This window comes from Petaurus breviceps, unplaced genomic scaffold, assembly GCF_028583685.1.
Source record: "Petaurus breviceps papuanus isolate PSGF00001 unplaced genomic scaffold, PetGlider_PUasm1.0 90849, whole genome shotgun sequence".
In the NCBI taxonomy this organism is placed as follows: Eukaryota; Metazoa; Chordata; class Mammalia; order Diprotodontia; family Petauridae; genus Petaurus; species Petaurus breviceps.
Genome location: NW_027187361.1, coordinates 2444538 through 2454154, shown reverse-complemented (window position 1 = coordinate 2454154; position 9617 = coordinate 2444538).

Below are 9617 nucleotides of genomic sequence, written 5' to 3'. Positions count from 1 at the left end.
AAGATGGAGACCTAGACTAGATAATAGTACAGTTAAATAGACTCAATCAAAGTAGAATTTATTAAAGGATTGATATATTCATAGATAAAGTCTATAGTGAAACACTCCAGGGATTTATTCTTGTCTTTGTGCAATTTTTATTTATTTTCTGGATAAAGGTTAAAGTGATCTTTCTTAAGCCCAACTCTCAACATCCCATTCCTTTTCTTAATAAATTCCATTGACTCCATACCATTGCAGGATCATATATAAAAACCCTAGTTTGATGCTCAAAATACTTTATAAACTAGCTCCAACACTTACCTTTTCAACGTCCTTCTATCTTAAACTCCTTTCTCCCATGTACTCTGTGATGCAGCAACATTGACTTCCTTGCTGTACCTTGGGCAAAATAATACATTTTAGTACTCCAGGAATTTTTACGGGCTGTCCGCCATGCATAGAACTCTCTTCTTCCTCTTTTCTACCACTTGGCTTTTCCAGTTTTCTTTAAGTCCGAGTTAAAATTGTATCTTCTACAGGAAACTTTTCTTGATCATCTTTAATTGTAATGCCTTGCTTTTGTTGATTATTTCCAACTTATACTCTGTATAACTTGTTTGTGTGCCGTTGTTTCCATGTCCTCTCCCTTATGTGACCAAAAACTCCTTGAGAGCAGGGTCTCTCTTTTGCCTTTTTATTTCCTAAACTAATGCTTAGCACAGTGCCTGGTATATAGTAGGTTCCTAATTGGTATTTACTAGCTCATTTATGACTTTCCCTCCCACCCCCATTATTTTCCCACTCACAGCTCTTTGCATATTTCAAATAGCCCTTACCTTTCTTTGGATCACCTGAGAATTTAGTAGGATATGAACTCTGATAGTACAACTTGGTGGAATGAAGTAACAAAAATAAATCTATGTAATTAACTTTAGAATATTCTTTTTTCAATATTATGGCAAGAACAGTGATATTTTCAAGTAGTTGACTGAACAGATAGACATGTGTTGATGCTAATTATTTCAGTTGTATTGATATCAATTTAGAGAGCTCTACAAATTCTGTCCCTTACCTTCTAGAATTTATGAACTGAGTTTGGGTTTCAAGATTATGTTTCAGTTAAGAATTTATAAATTTGAAGACAGTGTAGTAATAGCAAGGATTTGCTTGAGCTTTCCCCCTAAACCTCTCCAAATTTCTGTAAAAAAAATGACTTTAACAAATTCTAGTGCTACAGAACCCACAAAATGACAGAGCGAAATCCATCTCCAACCCAAGGCAGCCTGGAAGGCCAACAGGAAGGGCCGATCACACCAGGCTGGGAGCAGCACACACCTGGTCAGAGCAGGCCTCAGGGGACTAAATAACTGCCGGCTGTGGCAGTTTCCAGACTTCTCAACCCCAAAATATCAAAGATCTGTTGGATCTGGGTGAGAGAAGAGCGCGGTTCAGTCCTAACCCTGGGGTGGTGGAGGTGGCAGGGATAGCAGCAACAGTGGCCACCATAGCTGTTTCTGGAGCTCCAGGTTCACAGATGGTGGGGGCATCAAGCAGTCGATCAGAGGACAATTACAGACATCTCTTTGCTGGCACTGAGACAGGATTCTCTTGCTTTGCCTTACTTTGATCTTGGTTGTAGGCCTGGGTGGCAGGCCTGGGATAAGGAGGAATACTGGTGTAGCAGAGTTTGTGGCAGCTGTGGAGAGGGAGTTCTCCTCACAGTTCCAAGGCAGAAAAGCATGCTTGTAGTCACTCACAGGCCAGAGCATAGGTCAGTAGAGGAGTAAACACCTCTGCTTTGATCATACCACCTTGAAAGAACTGAAAATTTCCAGGTGGCTAGAAGTAGCAAAATGTACAAAACCACTGAGAATTGGGACAGAGCATTCTCCTCTCTGAAAGCAGAATCCTACCTTGACAAAGAGCTCAAAAGTCAAATAATTGGCTGGGAATATGAGCAAACGGCAAAAAAAAAATCAGACTATAGAAGCTTATTTTGGTGACAAAGAAGATCAAAACATACAACCAGAAGAAGACAACAAAATCAAAGCTCCTACATCAAAAACCTCTAAGAAAAATAGGAATTGGCCACAGGCCAAGGAGGAGCTAGAAAGGAGCTTGAAAATAAAGAGAAGGAGAGGAAAATTGGGGAAGAGAATTGAGAGTGATGCAAGAAAATTGTGAAAAATGAATCAACAGCTTGCTAAAGGAGACCACAAAAAAATACTGAAGAAAATGACACCTTAAAAAATAGACTAACCCAAATGGCAAAAAAGGTTCAAAAAGCCATTAAGGAGAAGAATGTTTTAAAAAAACAGAAATGGCCAAATGTAAAAAGAGGTCCAAAAGGTCAGTGATGAAAATAATTCATTTAAAATCAGTTTGGAACAAATGTAAACTAGTGACTTTTTGAAAACTCAAGAAATTATAAAACAGAACCAAAACAATAGAAAAATAGAAGACAATGTAAAATATCTCATTGGAAAAACTACTGACCTGGAAAATAGATCCAGGAGAGATAATTTAAAATTATTAGACTATCTGAAAACCATGATCACAAAAACAGTCTAGACATCATCTTTCAACAAATAATCAAGGAAAACTGTCCTGGTATTCTAGAACCAGAGGTCAAAATAGAAATCAAAAGGATCCACCAATCATCTCTTGAGATTCCAAAAAGAAAACTCCAAGGAATATTGTAGCCAAATTTCAGAGTTCCCTGACCAAGGATAAAATATTGCAAGCAGCCAGAAAGAAACATTTTGAGTATTGTGGAAATACAATCAGGATAACACAAGATCTATCAGCTTCTACATTAATGGATCAGAGGACTTGGAATATGATATTCTAGAGGTCAGAGGAGCTAGGATTAAAACCAGGAATCACCTACCCAGCAAAACTGAGTACAATACTTCGGAGCAAAAAATTAATATTCAAGGAAATAGAGGACTTTCATGAATTCTTGATGAAAAGACCAGAGCTGAACAGAAAATTTGTCTTTCAAATACAAAAATCAGAAGATTCATGAAAAGGTAAACAGTAAAGAGGAATCATAATGGGCTTATTAAAGTTGAACTGCTTATATTTCAACATGGAAAGATGATATTTGTAAATCATGAGACTTTTCTTGGTGTTAAGGTAGTTGAAGGGAATATATGTGTGTATGCATACATACTTATATGCATATATATGTACATATATACAAACATGTATGTATATACACATTTCACATGGTGGTTTGAATATGAAGGGATGATATCTAAAAAATAAAATTAAGGGGTGAGAGAGGAATATATTGGGAGAAGAAGAAAGGGGAAGATAGAATAGGGTAAATTGCCTCACATAAAAGAGGCAAGAAAAAATTGTTACAATAAAGGTGAAGTGGGTGGGGTGTAAAAGGGAATGAGTCATTCTTTCATTAGATTTGGATTTAAGAGGGAATAACATACACACCCAACTAGGTATCTTACCCTCAGGAATATAGAAGGGTTGAGGATAAGAGTGGGGGGATGATAGAAGGGAGGGCAGATTAGGGGAGGGGATAGTCAGAAGCAAACAGTTTTGAAAAGGGACAAGGTCAAAGGAAAAAGTAGTATAAGTCAGGGGAGGGAAAGGATGGCGGGAAATATAGTTAATCTTTTACAATATGACTCTTATGGAAATGTTTTGTATAACTACACATGTGTAATCTATATTCAATTGCTTGTCTTTTCAATGTTGGCAGATGGGGAGGGATGAAGGGAGAGAATATGGAACTCAATTTTTTTCAAAACAAAGGTCAAAAATATTGTTTTTACATGCAACTGGGTAATAAGATATACAGCCAATGGGGTTCTGAAATTAATCTTGCCCTACAGGAAAGTAAGAGGGAAAGGGATAAGGGAGAGAAGGGTAATAGAGGAAAGAGCAGACTGAGGGAAGGGGTAATTAGAATGAATGCCATCATGGGGTAAGGGGTAGCAGAGAGATGGGGAGAAAATTTGGAAGTCAAAATCTTGTGGAAATGAGTGTTGAAAACTAAAAATAAATAAATAAAGTCTGAAAAACATCTATAAATTTGTTTTGATTTTGCATACCTATTAGAAATGTTTTGTTTTTGTTTTTTTCATTAAAATGGGGGGGGGATAAGAGGGATAGAAAATAAATTATTGTTAAATTAAAAAAAATAATTTGGTCTTCATAAAAAAACCCAGAGACCAAACTGTAGCCATTACCATTGCTAATTCAATTCAACTCAACAAAGATTGATTAAATTCCTACTATGTACCAGGTTCTGGAGATATAAACTTAAAAGAAGCTTATATTCCATTGGCAAGTAGAGAGGAGGATGAATATGTATAAAGATAAATAAGTAAAATGTAGACAAAATAAATATGAAGTCATTAGTGGATGGAGTTAGATCAGGAAAACACATTTTTATAAAATAACATGAGTTTAACCTTGATTAAGTTGAAGGAAGATTTCTAAAATGTGTTGATAAGGACAGTCATCATTCTAAGCATGGCCTATGAATCTTAAGAACACAAAGACATAAGATGCAATGATATATAAACAGATCACCATGTAGACCAGGTTGGATGGAAGGTAGCCTTCAAAAAGAGAAGATAGTTTCTAATAAGCCTAGGAAGTTAGGCTGGAGTAAAATAATGAAGGACTTTAGATGCCAAACAGAAGAGTTTATATTATAGCCTCACTGAAATAAATGCCCAGGTAATCTTGGGCCAGTCAATCCAGATGACATGATTTCATGAAGATGGTCAATTTCTGAGAAACCTTTTTCTCAAGCTGTGTCATTGCATTGACTCAAATTTAGGCCTTTTTAAAGCTCATAAAACAATATTTTAAACCAATGAGGGTTAGTGGGTTCTTTCTCTTTATTCTGGGCAGCCAAACAGGTATCCTAGTAGTCAAACACACACACACACACACACACACACACACACGTCAGATAATACAGGACATAACATTTATGGTTAGTAGGGGCCCAGTTCATCTCATATCTTGGTCTATTTGTCCACAGCCCAGTAAAACCATCCTGACAAATGGGTTAAATCAGGTTGAGAAAAACTGACAGGCCTCAAACCTGTCGATAAATTAGTGGGATATCTATCCCAAGCATGTCAAGACCTCCCCCATTGGAATGGACAGATAACAATTTGTTCCAATTGCCATGAATGTGATTAAAGGTGGCATGGTGGAGTGCTTGGAGTTTAGCTAGATATTGAAAACATTAAATCCAATTCAAGCACAAAACCAAGTCATTGTTCCTCTTCAAAATCAACATGCCTCTATTGGAACTGGCAAAGCATTACCATCTTATATAAGACAGGAAGGGCCCTTTTGGGGGCATCAGAAAAATTACTAAGCAATTTTGTCATGTGTCTGCATCAGACACAGCAGTGTTTTTTCTTATGTTGCAAAGTGGAGAGGACTGTTTCTATAAGAAAGTTTTGATAAGAAAGCAAAAAATGGTATTCCTTGAAAAGTTGTGATCACTTGCACTTATAAATAAGCTGTACAAAACTTCCATAATTTGGAGCCAATGTAACATTTGCCCTTTAAGTCTTCATTAGTCATTCCAACAGATTCTTCTCAGTGTGGTCATGGCCCTTCTGTGTCATCACAGTAACATAAAGATTTTAACTTCTAATGAGGTATCTTGGGAAACTTCACATATACATTACTTTACCATGGAACAGATACTGCAAATAAATAATTATTTTGGTCCAGAGTTGAATAAGAAAAATAAGTTATTCTAAATTCCATTGGGAAATTCATCATTTTCACTTTAGTCTAAACATTTCTCTGCTATGAAAAACAACCATTTTAACACCATATTATTCCAGTAATGTTATATGACTAAAAACCATGAAGCATCGCCTCCTCCAAGAAGGAACAATTTCAGGCAACGCAAGGGGCAGTAGATAAATATAAAGTAATTAAAAGCAGGTAAGACTGCATTGTCAATTATTACTTATACACAAGAAATGGCATAAAAGAAATCTTAACAGATACATAAGATGAAAAAAAAATCATTCTGGCCAGCCTGTGGTGACAATAGATCTCAACCCCTGGCTCCCATCAAGTTTCTGCCCAAAGGTCACTGCCTTCAAAGCACCTTTATTCTTTCTGTTTGTTTTTTGGCAGGGCATTTGGGGTTAGGAGACTTGCCCAAGGTGACATGGCTAGTTTTGTGTTCCGTGTCTGAGACCGCATTTGAACTCAGGTTCTCCTGACTCTAGGGCCAGTGCTCTCTATTCACTGCACCACCTAGCCACCCCCGCACATTTATTCTTTACTGCAATTATGGGAACTTCACCGTTAATGATAGTGTGTCTCTATCCACGTATGTATTTGTGTATATGTGTGTATACATACATGTGTGTTTGTATAGCTCTAGAGCTATATATATGTGTGTGTGTGTGTGTGTATATATATATATATATATATATATATATATATAATCTGTAAACACACATTTGACTTATATGTAAATCATTGCATTCTCCAGAGTGATATCATCTCCATTAGATCAAGCACTGTATCACTTTTGTACTGGTAACTGTGTCTGGCACACAGTAGACACTTGATGCTTAGTTTTGTTATGTTTATATCTTTAAAATATTACGAGAAGAAGGCCTCCAATATATTAGGGGGATCTCTACAGGCTATTTATGGAAGGACATGAAACAAAATAGCATCACATTGTAATTGACACCAGTGTGGAGAGTACCCACACCAATGAGATCACTAAGCTTGATTATCAAAGGCTCAAGAATGCCTGCCAGTTTGTTTATGAGGTGCCTCTTGCTTAAGACAGTAATCCAAATGGGGCACACATACAGAAATTCCAAAAGGGAAGTGTGTTTCTTTATCACAATAATGAGGGAAAAAGGCCTAGAGTTCTAAGTTAATGTTTTTCTTTGAATACACTTTGTGTGACTGCATAGAAAAGAGAAAGCAATTAACTAGCAAATACTATGATGCATGTTTTGTTTTAAAGTAGCACGTTTGGCATTAGTCAGAGGTTTGTATCCAGTTTAGCTGTCACAATGACAGAGTTTTAGCTCCCCAAAGACGCATGATATTGACTGAGAGAGAAAGCTATAGGCCAAACAAGGTAGAACGTTTTGAAAACTTAAGTCTTCTCAGAATAGAAAACTGTATTCTTTGAAAACTTTGAAAAATAGTTAATACTGAATGTGTGTGTTTCTAAACCAGAATGCATTTTTGTCAAAATGTGTTTTTCCTTTCATGTTGTCTCTCTTTATTAAGCTGAAGAAGACATTAAAGAGGAGACACAATTAGGTCCTCCTTTGACAATAAGTAAAGAATCCTGATGCTTTTACCTACCTCTTTTCCTGAAACACAACACAATTCCAAAAGCCCAGTTTGGAACAAACATTTTGCAGACACTTCATTAAATGAAACTCAAAGAACCTTAAGCAAATCTTCTAACATTTCTTTGACTTTATTCACTCATCTCTGTAATTGGGAACATGCTTTGCTGATAAGTAGTTGAACAGTTTGAAGGCACTAGAGGATAGAAAGAAAAATTAACATTTCTGTTGAAATGACTGCATTGCTAACGTGAATGAACCCATTGTCTTCCTGACTTCAAAAAGCAGAATGCTTTTTCTGCACCTTTGAAGTCAGATCAGTCTTTGGCACAGTATATAGTGGAGTCAAGGGGAAAATCTGTCGTGGGCATGTTGACATGGCTATAACATTTGAAACCATTTCTTTCTCTAAAAAAAAAAATGCATAAGCCACGACTTCAAGGAGATATAGGAATGTCTACAGATCTTCCATTTTTCACACATCCTGGCTGGTTTTGGGGGGTTGGGCAGGGAGGGGTGCCAAAGGGCATAACTAATGCTTTGCCTTCTAGTATTAGCTCTTTGGTAGATTCGTGGGTTTTTTCCCCTCTACCTAATTAGACCTCATTACATAGAACATTTTAATGATCCTCTCTATTAATGAAACCTGTATTTTCCCACTCCTATTTCTCTAAATTATGCTAATCAAAAGTGATCATAAAACTTATGTAAATTGCATTTGCCTTAGTACAAGACAAAAATAGGATATATTTTGGAGAAGGCGTGCATAATTAAACAAGGTACAATGTCCCAGCACTGCATGAATACAAAATGAGCCACCTACTTGACTGGCTTATTAGGGTGAATAATCTAAATGTTCTTCATTCTTTAGATTTTATTACCTTTAAGGAACAGGAAAAAAATGGCTATCTAGTGCAACACAGTCCCAACTGTTCATCAATAATAATATCTTTCCCAGCAGGTAAAACCTATTTAACTTTACATTTGCAGAATCTTTATTTTCATCATCAAGGCAGGTAATTCACATGCAGGGACTGTAAAGTACACCCACAGGATGATTGCACTGATGTGAGTTGGCAGCATCATAGCTATTAAGTTCCCAATTCAGGTTTTAAAATCTCCCCTCCTGTAAAAATCACTCACCAAACCATTAAAATAGTAATAAATAACCTTATTCTTTATGAAAATTTATTGCAATTCACCAGTTACTGGTTACCACATACAAATTCACAGAAGCAAAATTCTTTATCAATTGTTTAACTGAAATAAGATTGAGCAGATAACAACTTGCTCAAATAAATCTGGCAAAATGTGCTATTTGGAATGCTACAATTTCTTGATTTTTACAGAGTGAAATTAATGTCTGAGACCAGACACAGAAATTGTCTAGTAAAGGGGGATGTTGAAACACTTTGAGTGACTATTTGCCATCTGGAATATATGAGAAGGTTTTTCAAATTTCTTTTCTTAGGGAAAATATTTTTGCACATGTGCAAATATATATATATATATATATATATATATATTTCTGCAGACGTGCAAATACATATTTTTGCACACATCTTTAATCTCATACCTCATATTTTTCTTTCCAACATCTGAAATACAACCCCTGCTGCATCCTTAAAGCCTGATACATCCACCAATAAGCAGAAAGCACATTTTTCTTTTTCTCATGACTATTCCAACTTTCCTAACTTATAGAATGGAATAGAATAGAATATAAATAGTACTATACCTGATGAAATTATTTCATCCAAAGAATGGCTGTTAGTTACTACTATCATCCTTCTCTCCCACCCAAACACACACAACTCCAAGTACTCAGCATATCTTTGACTTTTTCAAGACAAATATAAATTATTTTTTCTTAGGTTTTGTTGGATGACCCTCTAAGTCCTATATAGTATACAAATAGGATAAAAAAGGATGAATGTGGGGAGGGAAGCGACACATTATGATTCAAAGATGAAGGCAAAAACCTCAACCTAAAGCTAACAAAAAGAGAGGTATTAAAATTTCTTAATTTTAATAACAACTTCACTAAATCACTAACATTAGAATGATTTCTTTAACAAAACACGTCTTTCTAATTTTACTGTATTATTTGAACCATCAACTGATTTTCCCATCCTTTGATGATCTTGTTTGTTGCTTTGTCAGATAGAATGTGTAAAGTAATATTGGATAATATAACTGAGTTTTCCTGGAACACAGACCAACAGCTAGCCTTTATTTATACTGCTTTAAGGTCTTCTGAGTGCTTTATAAAATCATCTCATTTGATTTCACAAC